A 20,754-nucleotide genomic window follows, 5' to 3' on the forward strand; every position below is an offset into this window, starting at 1 on the left:
TAAAAAGTATATACATTTTTTAATTTTTTGAAAATGAGAGATTGTTTCGCCAGAAAAGACCCTATTCCTCAGCTGGGATCGTGCAGAGCCCTTTGAAGCACTTCAAAGACCTTTGAAACTGAAAAAAAATTAATTTCTTTTCCACTGAAGAAAGATGACATGAACATCTTGGATGGCATTGGGGTGAGTAAATTATCAGGACATTTTCATTTTGAGGTGAACTAATCCTTTAATGATTATTAAGTAGACTATCCTAAATACAGATTACTACTAAAATAACTTCTTTTATTTACTTCAATTCTGTAATCAGAGCTATAAATTTAAATTAAAATCAATCAGTATTTTTGTTTGGTACAGCATGCATGTCATACTCTTTATATAGTCTACACATCTCAAAACAAGACGAGAACGGTTTCTGAGTGTAAGTAAATACTGACAACTTTGACAATACAGTAACAATGCCTTTATAGTAGCTCGACCTGTCACTCAATGCAGTTCAGTGCAAACTCACTGACCGCCCATGTGCACTCACAAATACTCAATATACATAATCAATTAATTAATGTAATCATAGTTTCAAACTCACAGCATCTTGAATCTAAATTTCACGATTCAGTTATAACAAACCCAGTTCTTCTTACACATTTATTCAAATGAAAATGCTAGTGATAAAGTTAAATCTTGGAACTTCTGCAACCTTGTTTTCATGTGTATGTTGTTTCTTCCATTGTCTATCTTGTTTATGCATAGTAAAAGCAGTAAAAAGGTAATAGTAAAAAAGTATCTTTTTCCTGAGAAAATAAGCCAGAATTATGAGATATAAACTCGCAACTGCAAGGAAAAAAAGTCAGAATTGTGAGATGAAAACTTGTTTATTGTCCTTGTAAATAAAACCATATTATAGTCAAGCATTATAGAAGTACTGTTTTTTCAAGCATTATTAAAACACTTTCCATCATTTCAGGGAAATAAATAATGCTTATAAGTACACATAACTAAAACGTATTACATTGATTATAATTGAATTTGCTACAAATATTTTCTTTTAAATATGAAGTTACACATAGGCTACATATTAATAATCTGGCTTGTGATCATTTAAATGAGGAATATGTAATATATGTTGTTACTTTTATTGTAAACCATAAATAAACTTTAGGTCCCTCACTTTAAAGTACTTTAAAGGAATATGAGATACAAAATGCTATATTATACATAAACAGCATCTAATCATAAGCCTTATGATCCCATAGTTAAATGCACTTTAGCAAGTTGACACAAACCATCTCTGTTTAACCGTTAATCATTTCACTAACAACAACGTTGGTGAATCCATGCACCTGCGTGAGCTGAGGACAATCAAGAGATGCCTGGAGTTTATGTGGCCCGTGACATTTGGGAATAAATGTCTCTGTCAGGTTCACGGTGTCACTGAGTGACAGAGAGAGAAAATTATTATGTACATATTTCATTTGTATTCATTTTACACTGTGCTCATCAGTCAACTGTAATTTATATCAAGCAGTGAAAATTAATATAATACCCTTGCGTCTTACCCGTAGTTAATTGTTCTAACAAACTGTAATCCCAGTCCTTCAAAATTGAAAACTACATTCTTCAGCACACAGGGCAGTGGGTTCTGGAATTTGATTTTGAAAGTCATCTCTTTGCCCACTAACCCACCACATACAGTCTGAAAAAGGTTTACAGATGATAATCAGGCAAATTATGGTGCCATACTGGGTTGCAAAAACTCTAGCTCCAACACATACACTGGCAGATGAAATCACTATATAAAGAGTTCATAAATAAGAAAACTCACAATGATAATGATATCTGGTGTGCGCAATCTAAAGTTGAACTGGCTGGCCAGTATCTGTGTCATCTCTGAGACCCGTCCAGAGAGTGTAAGCATCAACACTGCTTGATCAACCAGGTGGTCCTTATAGTCCTCATACTGCGATGTCCTCTCCAGAATCTGGACTACCGATAAAAGAAACCAAGATAAACAGTGATTGAATACAAATCCTTTCATGACAAAATTTCATTTGAAATAAATGATCATCCTCATTGTTATGCTTTTTTTTCACAGCTGATATACTGTATGTGAAGTCTAAGATGAATTTGGTAGGACTGGGTTAACATGGTTTGCACCAAATTAATGCAAAACTAGAAAAGGTAAGTTTGTCTAGACAAATGTTGATGTTGGCTTTACAAAGTATTTCCTGAAAGTTTATAAAAGGTCTAAATTTGCATTTTAAAGGTGCACTGTGTCATTTTTTAGCGGCATCTAGTGGTGAGGTTGTGAATTGCAACCAACAGAAGTTAAGGTGGCTGACAGGAAAAGACAGTAGAGAGTAGCCAGTTAAGCAATGAGGTTTCTTTTGCAAAGATAAATTAAGAAATTACGTTTACTTAATTATTCAGTAAAATGATATGCTATTGCGAATATTATTGTTACTTGTTCGCCATTGTTTCAGTGTTTTATTTGCTGACTTTAGCTTGCTTCTTTGCACAAAGAACCACATGAGGAAGCGCGTTTGTCCGTTTAGGGCTCCTGTAGAAACACGTCGGTGCATTTCAGTCTGGACCCACGTTGTATGTAGATAGAAATGGCTCATTCTAAGGTAATAAAAACAACGGTTCATTATGTAAGGTCTTTATAGACCACTGTAAACATAGTTATGTATATGATATTGCTTTTCTGTCAACAGATCCTCCTAAATATTACACAATGCATCTTTGAGTCAGAACAGCCTGAAGGACTGTGGCCAGTTTGGAACAAATCTGTCATCAAACAAACAAATTCTTCAAGTACAATAATTCAGTACACTATCATTATTGATTTATTTTAGACTACTTTCAAACTATTTGAACCTTCTATCATAACTCACCCTCAAAAGACTTGAGCTCAATGAGTGTGTGGTCCTTTTTCACTAAGGCCTTGTGGGCTCCGGTGTAGTGCATGGCTGCCACCTGGCTGTAAAGAGTGAGGCTACGAGGATACATGCACTTGTTCTTCAGAATGATGGAAAGCAATGAATCCTGACCAACACGTGGTCCATCACCGTGCATGTTGACTTCGATGATCACATCCTCACTGTAAGACAATGAGTAATTGTACCGTTTTGAGCCATGGCAACAGGCTGTTTCTTCAGCAATTCATGCCCCATTCGAACCTTATGAATAGATCAAATAATAAATGATTAAATATAATATGAATATTAAAAGCACTGTGTTTGAATGCCATGCATAAAAACGTCTTTATATCCATTAATCACTGAAATCACATCACAGTGACAGGACTAACCTGTCAGAAAACTAGCAAATGGAAATGTTCTTTGTTTAAAGAGGTCTATAATACTATAACGACATGCTTGTTTTTATATAATAGTATACTTAATTTTATATTTTGTCAGAATACATGGCTAAGTTGGAATGGCAGTCAATGGAGAAAGATCCTTTTCCCCACAGAATGGTGTAGTTAGCTCTGCATGCTAACCAGCCAAACCTAATACAGAAACCAAGACAGTTGGCTTTAGTGACTATAGTGATCAATAATACTGTCATTTAGATCCTTCATATAAGAGCTGCGTTTCTGTGACGTACATGTGTAGCTTTTCACCTTCTGGATGTTTGTAGAGGTGTGTGATATCTACACGTTGATCTGAGCCAACAGCTTTGGTGCTGATGTAGTGACCCACTGCGTTCTTGTCAACCTGAATCACAGCAAAGTTTTCACTAGCTTTACGCTGCCAGTAGACTTTATCACTGTTCACCTACAACACAGAGGCAAACATTCAGCACACCAGGTTTGTGCATCTGTCCTTTTGCATTCCACTTCAGTTCCTAAACTTAAGCAAGATGCAGAATTGTAATTTGAATCTAAAGGTGTAGAATTATACATTTTATTTAATATATTTAATTTTTCAATATTAACCAAAATCGTGTTATCATACACACAGAATATGACATTTCCTGAAACATTCCATGACATTTATAATTAGAAATTAAATGCTACATGTGGAAATATTACATGCAACATCAAACCCTGGATGATGGGAGGTAAAGCATTAACATACTCCAGCAAAAAGGAAGGGGGCATCATGCTGAACCTGTCCACTGAGGATCGCAGCAACAGATGTTGGGCCGCAGCGGAAGAAGCCCTGGCTGGTCAGCTGAGGAGTGGAATCAACCACCTGCCAACCTCCAAAACCAGATTGCAGGTCGGGACGAGCCATCCAGGTCTAATTCCACACATGGAAGTTCCTACATAGAGAGAATAGAATAGAATCAACCAAGAAGGGTATAGAATTTTAAATGAATATGGATGCAGTGAACTTAAAGTAACAGGAATGTGTTTACGCCACGTGATCTTACCAGACCGAATAACGGTTTAGATGTTCAATTGGCTCAAATTTCTCATCTAAATAAACATCAGTTGCCAATTAGTGTCATGAGCAGAATTGAAGTTTGAGACCGGACGAGCGGGAATGCCCAAACCTCTCAAAACTGAGGATGGAGAGATTGAGAGAATAAGTAATCCAATGCACATAACTACATTAATTCTTCCAGTCACGTTACTGCTCGCTTTTTTCCATCCAATATGTTTGACATCTTACTTGTAGTGGTGACTCCAGCAAAGACCCAACACTGTCCATATTTGACAGGTTTTCCTCCACTTTTGTGGTATTGTTTCAGGATGGCACTGCTTCCGCACCAGGAAGAAGGGGAAGTTCCATCTGTGTAGGTATTTGACCAACTACCCATCATCACGCCACTGTTGTCATTGGCATTAATCTGTCACAATGATATCAATGTTATATTGTCATCTGCTCTTTTACCTAAAGCTTGTTGTTCTCCTTGTCTAATAAGGTTGTTATCCAGACCCAAAAACCTAGTTTGAAAATGTTTGGAAAACTCACTATTGCAGACACCACTCTGGCCAAGTTAACAGGGTCTCCCCATCCTGAACAAAGACCACCACTCTTCTCCAACACAAAGAAACACGCAGCCAAGACTCCTTCATCAAACTAACAATAATAAGAAATGTGATTAATGTTTGTATGCACTTTTATATGAATATGAATGAACTTTTGGCCCTTACTTGACCAAAGTTCCATGTCCTGCAGCCAATCTGCTGTTTAGTCCCATAGTAGATTCTGCCCATGTCGTTCAGCACATACTCAACTCTCTCCGCCTCTTCATGCAGGTACACACCGTCATCTGATAAAGAGAAATTTTCCTATATTTAACAGCACTTTCTAGTTTTCCCCATTTTTTGCTCAGCATCAGGCTTCAGATGTGATTTAAAAGCCCACTAAAATAAAAAGAGATTGCACTATCATGTGCACATACCTTTACACCAGGGGTTGAACAGCATGCAAATGTCATTTTCAGGAGTGTCTGGTAAAGTGGCCTTTCCTCCTGGGCTGTTGGTTATGACAGTGAGCTTGTATCGTCCAATAGAAGCTGTTGACTGAGAGTAAACACACAGCTTGATTCGGTTTTGCATTTGTTCAACAATCTTGGCTTGCCAGCAGTCTTCCTTGAATTCCTTCACTAATGGAACCATCATGAGTGGCTCGTTCCATATTGATGGGATGTTACCTATAAAATATACGACACAAGAAGGGGAAATTATGGTGTGGATAGATCCATATACTGTACACATTTTACAGTGGGGTTAAAAGATCAGAAAATCCATTGAAAATATTAGGATTTTTTTTTTTTTGGTGAGGGGGAGGGGGAACTGTACAGAGGGAAAGATATTTTTGCAGCCAATGAAGCACAAGATGCTTTGAAGCATCTCAACTCATACTTGAGAACATGATCAACAGAACATTCTTAAATTGTTGAAAATGTTTAACGTTTCAATGTAACTGTTATTCTGATAATTTTGGAATTAATTTTTTCTAGTGGTCGCAGACATTTTGGACCTTCTAAATGTAATATCCAGATCTCTCATGACAACTCTCAGAGAGATTGGCATGGTAATGGATACGGCAATGTTAATGCATTTGGTCTTGGTGGAGTAGATCTGCTACACTGCTGCTACTGAAACTTGTTACTGCCAATACATTCACAGACATGCTGCTGCTGCACACATAACATACATGAAATAAACCCCGTAGCAGATCTATACAGGTGGAGCTGGGGAAGGTGTAGGGTTTCTGAAAGCGAGCCGCAATAGCCGTCATTTCACCGTCTAGGTTAACTATAGACCCGATATAGTCCGGCTATGAGTAACCCCACTTTTAGCTAAAATAACCTTGAATTTGGTTACATGTGGTTTTTGCCAAAATAACTTGCGAGATGTATTCCATCATGTAAGCAAAATAAACAGTGATTACAAGGTGTTTGGTTTTATTTCTTAACTCATTTAATTTCTTTGGTATCTAATTGATGACAAGTCTATTCTTGGGCTATGGTTTAGACGACTATTAAATTTTCACTGACAGCCCAAATTTTGCCTTGTTTTAGCTTAGACTTCTGGTCTGTGTTTGGACGGCTATTAGACATCTTTTAAACGCAAAATTGCTGGCTGGGTACCGAATTTGAATGTTGAGCCACAGCTCATTGCCCCCTGATACAACAGCAACCAATCAGTTGCGCAACTAAATTGCTAAATAACTAAATTGAGTTAAGGACCTATCAGCCTGTGCCATCTAGAGTTTCATGACCTTGTTATTTAGTCATTTTCTTTAGGGTCTCAGAATGCATCTGGCTGAGTATTCAGAAAGCATCTAACCAAAAAGGCCTTAACTGACATAGTCTCAGCTCCAGGTGAAGTTGTTCACAGTTTGGATTAAAGGGACGGGACAGCTCAATCCACATCTCAAAACATTGCCCTCTACGGATGATGAGGTGATCGCTAAGATAACGATCCGTGTGATGCTCTCGTCGATTTTGTCCTGTCCTAGATTTGATGAGGTCAGAACACAGATCTGAGAAGTAGAAAACAGTTAATGAATAGAGTAGGGCAGTCAGTTCATTAGAATTTTTAATCAAATTCATGCTGCATACAATTGGCTGATGTAGAAGTTATGCTTAAGCACATCTTACATCATGCATTACATTCCAAAGACTTCTTACCATTCACCACATGCTCCACATGTGTCCAAGTGTCTGTGCAATAATTCATAATTCTGTTCTTGACATGCTCCTTGTCATAAGATTTTTGACATGATTTGAAGTGATTGCAACAGCAATGCTCCCAAATGGATACGCTGTCCTCCACTGTACACTTTTCAGTATGATGGATTTGAATGACCTTTTAGAAGAATACATGTTTATTTCATCATTAGTGATTGATCAAAAACAAAACTCAAATAATGAAGCATTGGAAAAAAGGTTGTTGAGGTTTGTTGAGATTAGGCTCTCAACTCCTTACAGATCTTCATGGCTTTCTCAACTTCTTTAACTCTCAAACGGATTTAGCTACAAAACACTAAATTAGGATCCACATCTTTTTTTGTTTTGTTAATCCGGCCAGGATATATTTTTTGCCTGTATAGCTTTATCAACTCAGTGACTTTTTATATACAGACAAATGCACAGATTACCTCTTCACATAATCAGAGAAAAAATATAAACAGTCTGCTAAAGACGTTCCTGGGCTTCACTTGACCAAATTTGTAGCAATCTGGAAATAAAATTGGATAACAAGAGCATAAATCAATATTTGAGTTCATTACTTACATGGGTGTAGTTCTGAATGTGTTTGAAGAGTTTGTTATCTGAAAGAATTAATAAAGCGAATGTGAAGCAAATCTCTTCTTTTGTTCAACTGTTTCTCTCCAGATAAGTCCAGTATATATTCAAACTTCTATCTCCACCCCATCCACAGCTCACAGCTGAAGAGTGTGAGGAATTTCCCATCTGATGAGAGAGAGTTTAGTGCTTAGGATCAGAATCAGAAAGAGCTTTATTGCCAAGTGTGCTTGCACACACAAGGAATTTATTTTGGTACTGAGGCTTCCAGTGGACATATACAAATACAACATGAAACATAATACTACAAATTATAAGAATAAAAAATAAAAATATAAATATATGAGAATAAAACTATCACAGTTGGGTTTAGTCAGAATAGACATTTTCAGATTTACAGATTATGAACCTATTTACAGTGTTTTGAATATTATAAATAAATAAATCTACATATAAGTATCACCTGAGTTGTAGGGTATTGCACTAAACAGTGGGAGTATTGCACTTACAGGCATATGCCTTGGGAGGAGTGTTAACTGTTCAGGAGGGAAATGGCCTGTGGGAAGAAACTGTTCCTGTGCCGAGATGTTCTTGTGGCCAGTGATCTGAGTCTCCGTCTTGACGGTAACAGTTCAAACAGGTGGTGTCCCGGGTGAGTGGAGTCTGTGATGATTTTACCTGCTCTCTTCCTCACTCTGGAAGAGTACAGGTCCTGGAGGTTTGGCAGGGGGGCACCAATAATCCTCTCCGCAGTCCGGACTGTCCGTTGGAGTCTCCTGATGTCTGATTTGGTAGCTGAACCAAACCAGACAGTGATGGAAGCGCACAAGACAGACTCAATGACAGCTGAGTAGAACTGAATCAGCAGATCCTGTGGCAGGTTGAACTTCCTCAGCTGGCGAAGGAAGTACAGTCTCTGCTGGGCCTTTTTCACAGTGGAGTCAATGTGATTGTCCCACTTCAGGTCCTGAGAGATGATAGTGCCCAGGAACCTGAATGACTCCACTGCTTCCACAGTGCTGTTCATGATGGTGAGTGGGGGGAGTGCTGGGCTGTCCCTCCTGAAGTCCACGATCATCTCCACTGTTTTGAGCGTGTTCAGCTCAAGGTTGTTATAACTCCACCAGGCAGCCAGCTGTTCAACCTCCAGTCTGTAAGCAGACTCGTCACCGTTTCGGATGAGACCGATGACAGTGGTGTCGTCTGCAAATTTCAGGAGCTTGACAGTGGGGTCTTTAGAAGTGCAGTCATTAGTGTACAGGGAGAAGAGCAGTGGGGAGAGAACGCACCCTTGGGGAGCACCAGTGCTGATTGTGAGTGTCTTGGATGTGTGTTTCCCCAGTCTCACTCGCTGCTGCCGGTCCGTCAGGAAGCTGGTGATCCACTGACAGATCGAGGATGGTATGGAGAGCTGGGTCAGTTTGGCTGTGAGAAGACCAGGCATGATGGTATTGAAGGCCGAACTGAAGTCCACAAAGAGGATCCTTGCATAAGTCCCTGGTCTGTCGAGATGTTGCAGGATATAATGCAGTCCCATGTTGACTGCATCATCCACAGACCTGTTTGCTCTGTAAGCAAACTGAAAGGGATCCAGCAGGGGTCCAGTGATGTCCTTCAGGTGGGCCAGCACCAGTCTTTCAAACGACTTCATGACCACAGACGTGAGAGCGACAGGTCTGTAGTCATTAAGTCCAGTGATTTTGGGTTTTTTGGGGACAGGAATGATAGTGGAGCGTTTGAAGCAGCAGGGAACTTCACACTGCTCCAATGATCTGTTGAAGATCTGCGTGAAGACCGGGGCCAGTTGGTCAGCGCAGGCTTTTAAACAAGCAGATGAGATGCCGTCTGGGCCTGAGGCTTTCCTAGTCTTCTGTTTTTTGAAGACTCGGCTCACGTCCTCCACACAGACCTTAAGCTCAGGTTGGATGGCAGGAGGGGGGAGTGATAATTGGAGAACAGGAGGTGATGCTGAATGTGTGAAGTGCAGATCAGACCGGGTGTGTGGTGTGAATGAGGGCTTTTCAAACCGGCAGTAAAATGAATTTAAATCGTCAGCCAGGTGTTGATTGTCCACAGATCGAGGGGATGGTGACTTGTAGTTGGTAATGTTCCTCAGGCCATTCCAGACTGATGATGGGTCGTTGGATGAAAACTGGTTTTTCAGTTTATCAGAGTAGTTCCTTTTAGCAACTCTGATCTCCTTTGATAATCTGTTTCTGGCCTGGTTATACAAGATTTTATCCCCACTTCTGTAAGCATCCTCTTTGGCATGACGAAGGTGTTTGAGTTTCCCAGTAAACCATGGTTTATCATTAGTGAATGATAAGAATGTCCTGGTAGGAATGCATGTATCCTCACAGAAACTTATATATGATGTTACAGTATCTGTGAGCTCATCCAGATCATTGGTAGCAGCTTCAAAAACAGTCCAATCAGTGCAATCAAAGCAGGCCTGTAGATTCTGCTCTGCTTCATTAGTCCATCTTTTCACAGTCCTTATTCCAGGTTTAGCTGATTTCAGTTTCTGCCTGTAGGTCGGTATGAGATGAACCAAACAGTGATCAGAGAGCCCCAAAGCTGCCCGTGGGATGGAGTGATATGCATTTCTTATTGTGGTGTAACCAGTGGTCCAGTATATTACTGTCTCTGGTGGGACATGTAACGTGCTGTCTGTATTTTGGTAGTTCACGGGAAAGATTTGCTTTGTTAAAATCCCCAAGAATGATTAAAAGAGAGTCTGGGTACCTTTGTTCCGTTTCAGATATTTGTTCAGCCAGCTGTTGTAGCGCCGCGCTCGCGCACGCGTCTGGAGGGATGTAAACATTCACGAGAATGAAAGAGGAAAATTCCTGAGGCGAGTAGAAGGGTTTACAGTTTATGAAATGTGCCTCTAAATTAGGAGAGCACATCTTCTTCAGTGTTGTTACATCTGAACACCAACTTTCGTTAATGTAGAAACACAATCCACCACCTCTCGTTTTCCCCGTTAGCTCCGCGATGCGATCCGCTCGGAACAGCTGGAAGCCCGGCAGATGTATTGCGTTGTCCGGTATGGCTTCACTCAGCCAGGTTTCAGTGAAGCACAAAGCAGCAGAGTTTAAAAAATCCTTGTTAGTGTGGGTGAGGAGAAGAAGTTCATCCGTTTTGTTAGGAAGGGATCGGAGATTCGCGAGATGAATGCTGGGGAGTGCAGTGCGCAGGCCGCGCTCGCGGAGTTTAACCAGCGCGCCGACTCGCTTCCCGCGTTTGCGTCTGAACGCGCGTTTGAACAACAACACTGCCCCTCCGACGAGAATGTCCAGCAAAACGTCCGAATAATCAAAAACTGTAGAAAAGGTTTCTGGTGTGTGTTTCCTAATGTCCAGTAGTTCGTCTTTGTTGAAACTGATAGGAAAAGAATGACTAAACGCAGAACAAACGAACAAAAACAACACAATAGCTGGAGAGCTCCACACCGAGGCAGCCATCCGCGGCGCCATCTTGGATATATAGTGCTTAGGATGAGTCTAACAAGTTAATTGTAACAGCTTATTTAAATACTGTATCAATGCCTATTTTCATTGCCAAACCATCAAGGTATTAAAGATGGAATGTTGCAAATGGCTCCAGTGAATGATTTAAGTCTCTGGAAAAAGAAAAAGACATTCATCAAAATGGCCAACAGAATGTCTCATTGACAGTAATTCCTCACTTAACTATAGACACACCAAATTCCAAATTGTTTGCCTGTATCAGTAATATAATTACATCTCAAATTTGCTATGCCACTGTTCACATGTACATGAAAACACATTTTTTGGTATATAATGTAATATGTGGCCTATATGAAAAATCCTCTTTAAACAAGATCTTGACCAAAAATTGATGCACCATTTAATGGAAATAAAATCACAACATTTATTTCTTGAAATTGTCATCCTGGAATATGGTCATGATGTGTCTTCCTACATGGCTGTTTAAGAAATGAAAAGCTACACACTCCATTAATTAGGGTTAAGAACTGTTGCCAAACATATAACATGCTAGAAACATAATAATCACTGCAATAATGATCCAATCATAGACTCTTGAAGTCCTCCTGTGGTGAAAATCAAGCTTTTAATGTTGTTTATATGTCTATGAGGTGTTTTAGTATGCTTTAAGACAAACCATTTGTAAATTCATAAGTCAACAGCATTGCTGAGTATTTTCTCCTTAAAACTGCAGTCAAACAAAGACAGACTCAAAATGCGGTTTCAAATCGCTGGTGTTTCTGACCAATCAGATCAACGTGTGATTGTCAACGAGTGGATCTCTGAGCTGCTGTGAGAGAGTGGCAGGGCTCATTTGCATATTAAAAGAACCGCATATACTAAATGAAGCAAGGGAGTAGAATTACATTCAAGCTATTTTAAGGCATTAAGAATTTTTTTTTTCAAGGAAAAAAGTTTAAATATTTAATTTTGGTGATCAAAGATGAGTTTTAAGGTATACAATGATTGACCACAGCCAGACTTTAAGTATTTGCCTATTTAAATCCAAACAGCAACTTTTTTTTGGGTGCAAAAATCATAAAATTTTAAACAATTTTTTAAACTGGAGAAATAATGCATTAACAAATCTTTATTTTCCATTTATTTCTTTGTACTTTTAGCAGTACTTATACTTATACAATAACTTTCTGCTAGATTTTTTACTGTAAACTAAGGACAGCAGTCATCACAATCCAACATACAGTAATCACATCATGTTGTCAATTGCACGGGCATGAGTCGGCTTGCAGCAAGGCCCTTCTGAATCCAGTTTGACGACTGGAAAGTCATGTAAACCATAATCACAGCATGATGGGACACAGTTGCAGAATTTAGTGCAAGGTTTAACACAGCATGCCACTTTCTTGCTGTTGCTCTTACCACCACATTCACCGCATGATAGGACGAGGTTGTAAGGATAACTCCAAGGGTTGTGGCAAACTGGCACATAGCACGGCGCTTTCTTGCAATCGTCCAGCGTGGTGACTGCAAAGCGTCCGATCCGGCAACACTGGATGATTGACTTTTCACAAGACATAGTGTGAGCTGCAACAAACAAACAAACAAAAAAGAGTGTGAGAGAAAGAGATTGGGAGAGAATAAATGGCAAGACAAAACGTCTCAGGTTACGACTGTAACCATAGTTCCCTGAGAAAGGGAACGAGACGATGCGTCAACGACGCTTTGGGAACGCTCCCAGCGTGAATGCGTCTGAAGCATCTATGTCAACTAGTCCAATGGAAGGAATGAATGTCACAGGCGGGTGACGTCATGACCAGGAAGTGATAAAAGAGCATCCGGTGCAAACCGGCATTAGCTTCAAAAATTGCCGAAGCAAGCCGATCACAGGGATGCAGGAAGTATGGCAGGGTGACGCATCGTCTCGTTCCCTTTCTCAGGGAACTATGGTTACAGTCGTAACCTGAGACGTTCCCTTTCGAGGGAACTCGCGATGCGTCAACGACGCTTTGGGAACGAGAATACCCAAAACGCCAGACTTTCAAATGCCTGAGTGTCAGCCTGTTGTCACACTGCACCAAGCACCTGGAATCCTGGGGCAGCATCCAGGTCCAAGCTGTAAAACCTCATGAATGTGAGCGGTGAGGACCAGCCCGCCGCATCACAAACGTCTTGGAGAGAACTCCAGATAATACGCTTAGAAGCCATACTCCTAGTGGAATGAGCCCTGACCACCAAATGGTTGGCCAGAAGACTCACAAGCAAGAAGAAAAGTCTCGACTATCTATATGCTCAATAGGTTGGATTTTCTCGACAGAGAAGTCCGATGAACATAAGTGTCCAGTGCTCGCACTGGCACAAGAGGTTCAGCTTTTCCTGGTCCGAAAAATGGGGGAGGACAGAAACCTGCAGCACAATAGGCCTCGGAATAATGGTAGGCACCTTTGGAACATATCCATGTTTCGGGTAAGATTGCCTTGGCCATCCCGGTGCACTCAAGGCAGGTGGGGACCGAAAGGGCCTGAAGGTCTGACTCTTATAGGGACGAAATAGCTAGCAGAAAATAGTCTTAAAAGAAAGGAACTTCTCTGAGACCAAATCTAAGGGCTCGAAGGGAGCCCCAGATAGGCCTTCTAGAACTATTGCAAGGTCCCAAGCCAGCACCTTAGTGCAAGTTGCATGCCTCAGCCTCAAAGTGCCACGAAGGAAACGAGTGATCAGGGGGTCTCGACCCAAAAATGTACTACCCACCAGGGCGTGGAAAGCCGCAATGGCCGCCACACATATTATACCTTAAGCGTGGAAGGACATAGACCTGATACACAGCGTTCTTGCAGAAACTCGAATACTGTGTTTACTGAACAGTTAACCGGATCCCACTGACGCTGGTAACACCAAGAAGTGAAAAACTCTCGAAATAGTGAATATAGTTTCCTCGTAGCGGGAGCTCTGGAGCTTAGAATGGTCTAAACAACCTCGGTTGAGAGACCACTCTCTATGAGTTGGGCCCCCTCAGAGGCCAAACCCACAGTTCCCAAATCCCCTGCCGGGGGTGCAATATTGCATCCCCTGCCTGAGACAGAAGGTCTCTCCTGATCGGGACCTCCAAGGGAGGTCCGTCGAGGAGAAAAATTAGGTCCGCAAACCAAATTCAGCTCGGCCAGGGTGGTGCTACTAAATAGGCTTATTCCATCCTGGCGGATTCACTCCAGAACTCCTGGGAGCAGAGCAACGGAGGGAAATGCGTACAGACGTAGCCTCGGCCACGTCTGCACCATAGCATCCAGCCCCGAGGGGACTGGTTGAGTGAGGGATAACCAGAGTGGACAGTGCGTCGTATGCTGAGACGAGAACAAATCCACTTCTGCCTGGCCGTAAAACTCCCATATTTGCTCCACCGCCTCGGGGTGGAGTCCCCTGGCCTCAGCCCCTGCCTCGACAGGGTGTCTGCTCCAATATTCTGGCCCCCCCCCGGAATATACACTGCCCTCAGACAGCGTAATTTCTTGAGGGACCAAAATAAGAGGCCACCAACGTGTTGTCTGTGGGTCAAGAACCAGAGTTTCCTCCATATAACCAAGGCGCGGGGATACTGCCGCGTGATCTTGATCGTAAGGAGTGGGTTTCCCCTCAGGGAGAACCCTCTGGTCCTGAGCCACCTCTGTAAAGGTCTCACGTACAGCAGGTCAAAGGGTATCACATTGGACGCTGCTGCCCTGAGGCCTAACAGTCACTGTTCCAGAACAACATATGATGGCCCCTCAGGTCTGGGAGGAGATGTCTCAACGCATTGAAGACGACCATCATCTCTAGGCAATTCATGTGCCAAGAGAGATGATGACTCCTCCACAAGCCCTGAGCTGAGCGGCCTTCCAATACCGCTCCCCAGCCGGTGAGGGAAGCATCTGTCGAGATCACAACTCGATGGCAAAGAGCTCCCAACACCGGACCCTGGGTTAAGAACCAGTGTTTCCTCCATATAACCAAGGTGCGGAGACACCGCCGCGTGATCTTGATCATACGAAGTGGGTTTCCCCTCGGGGAGAACCCTCTGGTCCTGAGCCACCACTGTAAAGGTCTCATATACAGCAGGCCAAAAGTTATCCCGTTGGACGCTGCTGTCACAAGACCCAACAGTCTCTCTAACTGTTTTACAGTGCGTGACTGGCCTAGCCTCAGCTCTTTTGTGGCTGTTAGGATAGCAGCTACACGAACGGGCGACAGAGTGGCCCGCATCGTCACTGAATCCCATACCACACCAAGGAAAGTGGTTCTCTGTACTGGAGAAAGCACACTCTTCTTGGCATTGAGCCTCAACCCCAACATCTGCATAGGAGCGAGAACGACACCTCGGTGCCGAACCGCTAACTGTTCTGATTCCGCTAGAATCAGCCAGTCATCTATGCAATTCAGAACGCATATGCCCTGCAGCCTGGCGGGGCCAGAGCTGCGTCTACACGCTTCGTGAATGTGCGGGGTGATAGAGCTAGACCGAAAGGAAGTGCCTGATACTGGTGTTCTTTGCCCCAAAGAAAACCTCAGGAACCTCCTGTGCTGAGGGAGGATGGAGATATGGAAGTATGCGTCTTTTAGATCTATCGTGACAAACCAGTCCTCGGATCTGATTTGAGTCACGATCTGTTTGAGTGTCAGCATTTTGGACTTGAGTTCCAGCACCAAACACTCCAACAGACGAAGATCTAGTATGTGACGCAGCTCTCCATCCTTTTTTGGAACAATGAGATAACGACTGTAAAGACCCGACGCAATGTCGGGTGAGTACACCTGCTCTATAGCTTTCTTTGCTAACAGGGCCTTTACCTCTTGCTCCATTACCAGAGCCTGCTCGGAATGCACTAACGTGAGCAACACCCCGTTGTAGCCTGGAGGACGAGAACCAAATCTGCCTCTTACTACTAACTGCAGGACCCATAGAGATATATTTGGCAGTAGCTTCCGCGCTGCCAGAAAATCTACCAAGGGAACCAGCCCCTTGAGGCTGGCCTCTGGTGTAATAAAGACAGCCATTTCGGGGACCTGAAGCATACTGGCAGGAACCACCCGAACTGACTGTTTTCGAACCCCCCTCAGAGGGCGCATTCCGACGCAATGTCGAGTTGACGCTGCGCCAGAAGCTCGCTGGAGACCGCTGCGCCCCGAAGCACCAAGGGTGGCGGGGTTGGCAGAACGGTCCCCTGAGGGCACCGAGATGGAAAGGGCACCGTATAATGAGGTGTACACCATTCCACCCCGGTTGGGGCTGCCCTCACCGGTCTGACGCCGGTGGCGCCAGACCTTTTCTTTTGAGCCGCAGCCTTCTCAGCGTGAAGAACGGTCCTCGGATCCGGCTTCTGCTTTGAAGGCTTTGGCTGCTGTGTTGTGTATGAGAAACTAGACGGCTGGAGTTTTTAAGAAATTCAAATAAATGGATGGGAAATACTTCTCCCAAACATCTAGTTTCATTCTCTAGAAACACACAAGTTCATTCTCTAGAATCTGCATGCCTGTTTTCTGAAAGCACCTGAATCGGACTTAAAAACTCACGTTTTCATTCGTTTTTCTTGACTGTGTTGAAAGGCTCTTGTCTGTCTTGCTGGAAGCAACTCTTCTCTCGCTCTCGATTTTATATCCACATCTTCATCTCCACCTCGTCCACAGCTCAGAGCTGAAGAGTGTGAGGAATTTCTCCGTCTCATGAGAGAGACAGTTTAGTGTTTAGGATGAGTTTCACTTCAATACAACACCAGTGCCATCTTCACATTATTACATAAGCAAATTGTGTCAATTAAGTAATGATGGGACAGCAAACAAGTTCATTCTCTAAATGAACTCTAAATGGAGTTCTAAATGAACTCTAAATGGAGGTTTAATGAGAAGTATGAGAGTATAACACGATGCCATTCGTCGTTATCTGGGCTAAAATTAAATTTCATTATAAATTAATGAGAATTTTTAAGCAATTTGTCTGTTACTGTACGTCCTTACCATACCGTAGTCTTCTATTGTTTTATAACATAAATTAGAAATATACCATAAACAAACCAAAATAATGATAATAATTTGTTATAATGAACCTTTTACATAATCATATATATTTGTGGTCTCAACTAAAAGCCACAGTGCAGAACATAATAGTGTAATTATTGTAATATTATGTTTTTATAATTATGCAGCTAAATAAGTCAGCTATCAGTCTTTGCTGACTCAAGCCTGCAGTTCGTGAACTAGTCATGCTTAAAGGGATAGTTCACCCAAAAATGAAAATTCTGTCAGTATTTACTCACCCTCATGTTGTTCAATCCCGTAAGACCTTCGTTCATCTTCGGAACACAAATTAAGATATTTTTGATGAAATCTGAGAGCTGGATCACTCCTCCATAGGCTTCTAAGGGATTGAAACTTGCCAGCCCTGAAAAGTTATTAAAGATATCGTTAAAATAGTCCAAGTGACTACAGTGGCTCGATCTTAAGTTTATCAAACGACGATAATACTTTTTGTGCGCAAAAAAACCTAAAATAACGACTTTATTTCAACTATTCATTTCCTTCTCTTTGGGCCTCGAGTCAGTTCACTAGTATAATAGCGTAAGCTTCTGTTGTTGTACGTCACACCCATCACACACATGACCAGCGTCGGCCAATAGTGAGCCTACGTGTGACGTAGCTCTACGCAATCACACTACGTTAACTGACTAGTGGGGAGAGAAGGGGGTCAAGTTTTCCTTTCTTTTTGTCTTTAGCTAATCACATGCCTGTCAGTGTTCGCTAAATCGAGTGTTGAATCAGTTTTCCTCTGTGGAGAACGATGCTATTTGAAAGGAACAACATTTTTTATACTTTTTCATATTGAATATGATTGCAAGGTCTGTTTACAGTGTATTCAGGGTAGGAGGCCTATTGATGTTTCTCTAATATTGTGGTTGTAAGGGGGGTGTTGTAAAATATTCAACTAACACAATTAATTAACCTAACCAACATTGTATGCGGGGCCCATTTGGGTGTGAAATGGGCTGAAAAATGGGCCCCATATAGAATTGTCCGCAGGGTCTATAATGGCCCCATGTTAAATGCCCAGATGGACTTCATGCAGGATTGCACTTACTACAAGGTGGGACCCAAGTGGACAACATGCACAAGACCTATCTCAGTCCCAAGACAAAAACAGCCTACATGCAGATTATTATTTTATTTTTTGTAAATGGTTTTTAGTCAGTGAGCTTTTTTTTATATTAAAATGTGTTGTATTCCAATGCGAAAATATGCCACATTCTGTTCTGATCTCTATATTGGATTTCAGTAACACAAGTGCATGTTTAGAACTACAGAAATAACCCATCCACACGGGCACATTCTTTTTAAAGTTTGTTATTTCTTTGCATTTTTAGCCTAATTTTTCCAGTTTCATTCAATGTTCAAATTAACAATAACATTTCCTTTATTCTTCTAAACCATATACTCACATTTTCTTTGTAAACTTTTTATTTTCCATGTAATATTTCTTAATAATTCTACACTTTTGCAATTAACACTTTCTGCATCATTATTCTTCTAAACAGAAGAACCTGAGGACTGAAACATTACAGTCCAACATAATCACAGCTTTCTGTCAGTAGATCATAAACCGGCCTGCCGCTCACGCTCTTCCACTTATTGACTGGGAATGAGACGGACACTTCATTTCCACATGGTCTCCTGCCTTCATCCTGGATGAGCGTCTGGACTCCATGATCATGGCATGACGTCAGGTCGCTGCAAGGGTTGTGCTGACAAACTGGCTTGAAGCAGCCGTACCCCTGCTGTCCACACACTCCACTGCACTTACAGTCATCCTGGAGGACGACAGCCTTACGACCACAGCACGTCTCACAGCTGCAAGAGTTCCTGCCGACAGCAGCGCAGCTCTTCACTTTACTGCAGTCGGACTGGAGTTTAACGGCTGGGAAACGTTCCACCTGGCAACCGTTGTTGATGGCTGACTTATCACAAGACAGGGTGAGCTGAAACTATTGAAAGGAGCGATTGATGAATAGCAAGAAAACACACAATCAGCTTTTTGAACGGAATAATTATCTAAGTTGAATACTTACATGTGTTCAGTTTTTTTTCCTAATTGTATTTGAATAATGACCCGCGTCTCTGTGTTTTCAGTCTCACTGTTGTTTTTCTCTCACAAGAGACCCGGTATTTATATTCACATCTTCATCTCCTACCCGTCCACAGTTCAGAGCTGAAGAATTTAATGTTTCATGAAAGGCCGGGTTTAGTGTTTAGAATTAAGTGTCATTCACTTAAACTTAAATACAGTATAGTGTAATTTTTTACAGTGCTACGTAAGAGAAAAAGATTGTTTCACTTGCCGTATTTAACTTTAGATAAGTGTATTTAGCATTGCACAAGTGAGAGTCGTTTCAGTGATAATGGGAAAGGTTTAACAAGAAGTAAAAATATACCTCAGCTGACCTCACAGAATTATATCCGACAAATGAACCGACTAACATCTTTATTTTATGTCTCTAAGACCCTGTTTACTCTTATTAAGATGCGCTTTGGTCAATCGGATCACAAGTAGGAGACACATTCCTGTTTACACCTGGCGTTTTAATCTGTCTCTTTTGTCCACTTGCAACCACTTCTGTCCTGATTTCTTCGATGGGATGGTCTAGGACAAATGTATATATATTTTTTTATTTTATGATCTTTTGTTCTAATGGACAAAATAAGCTCACGCAATTTACATGTGAACACGACTGGAGATGACGGAAAAACATACAGAGAGCAGCAATGAGTGTTAGAAATCAGGAATGGTGAGAGAACATTGTTCTTGGTACATTTTTCATCATTAAACCAAACTTGGGTCTCCAGTCATAGTTTAAATCCCATCTGTTGGCACACTTCCCATAATGTTTACTCATTAGACTGTGTTTTGTGGCCGTTCGAACACATTTACATGAGCGTTTACACTATGAAAGCAATCCAGTCAAATGTGTTTTCATCTCTGGAAAAGGTCGAAAGTGGACAAGCTCAAAACGTTTTAGACCTCGTTTACACCGGTATTTAGCGTCGTCCACTTGTGATCTGATCGACCAAAACACATACCAAGGGGAAAAAGGGGGCCTTATGAATTGTGTGAATCCAACATAACAGAATGACTACATTCAATGATCGTATTCATAAATAACAGTTTTTTTCTACACAGTGCATGTAGTATGAAAACATAATTTGAGAATATATGCTCCTGCCAACCGTATTTAGGCCTACTATTGCATAACATGGAGATTCCACACGTGCGGTTTATTAAACTGCTTTTTAACTCAGTTTTAGTAAACATCCATTCCTATCGTGATAAATGACACTTTCTCTCAACCCTGTAAAGATTACACTAATGCTGTACTTAAAATTAATGGTAACACTTTACGGTAAGGGTACAGGAATTATCATGAATTCATGTATAAATTCATGCATGAATTCTGCATTCATTCATGCATTAATATCTCATGAATCATCAGGAACTAACACGAGTTCAACGTTTTTCATTCATGATTTCATGGATGAACAACACCTTAATTAAAAC

The 20,754-nt window shown here is 41.5% G+C and overlaps 1 pseudogene across 1 annotated transcript; it reads right to left on the reverse strand.

The window, feature by feature from the left end:
• Positions 1-853: 853 nt before the first annotated feature.
• LOC143725686 (protein-glutamine gamma-glutamyltransferase K-like) lies at positions 854-20,095 on the reverse strand (annotated as a pseudogene). The gene is made up of 15 exons (XR_013198304.1): positions 20,012-20,095; positions 18,781-19,186; positions 12,606-12,770; positions 6,771-6,947; positions 5,359-5,610; positions 5,108-5,226; positions 4,926-5,033; positions 4,623-4,800; positions 4,381-4,512; positions 4,083-4,269; positions 3,626-3,779; positions 2,895-3,152; positions 1,823-1,983; positions 1,557-1,693; positions 854-1,431 (listed from the first exon to the last, which is right to left on the reverse strand). The product of XR_013198304.1 is annotated as a protein-glutamine gamma-glutamyltransferase K-like (transcript).
• Positions 20,096-20,754: the final 659 nt, after the last annotated feature.

The sequence above is a fragment of the Siphateles boraxobius genome, unplaced genomic scaffold, assembly GCF_051911475.1.
Source record: "Siphateles boraxobius isolate OS27281-9 unplaced genomic scaffold, OSU_SipBor_1 77, whole genome shotgun sequence".
Lineage (NCBI taxonomy): Eukaryota > Metazoa > Chordata > Actinopteri > Cypriniformes > Leuciscidae > Siphateles > Siphateles boraxobius.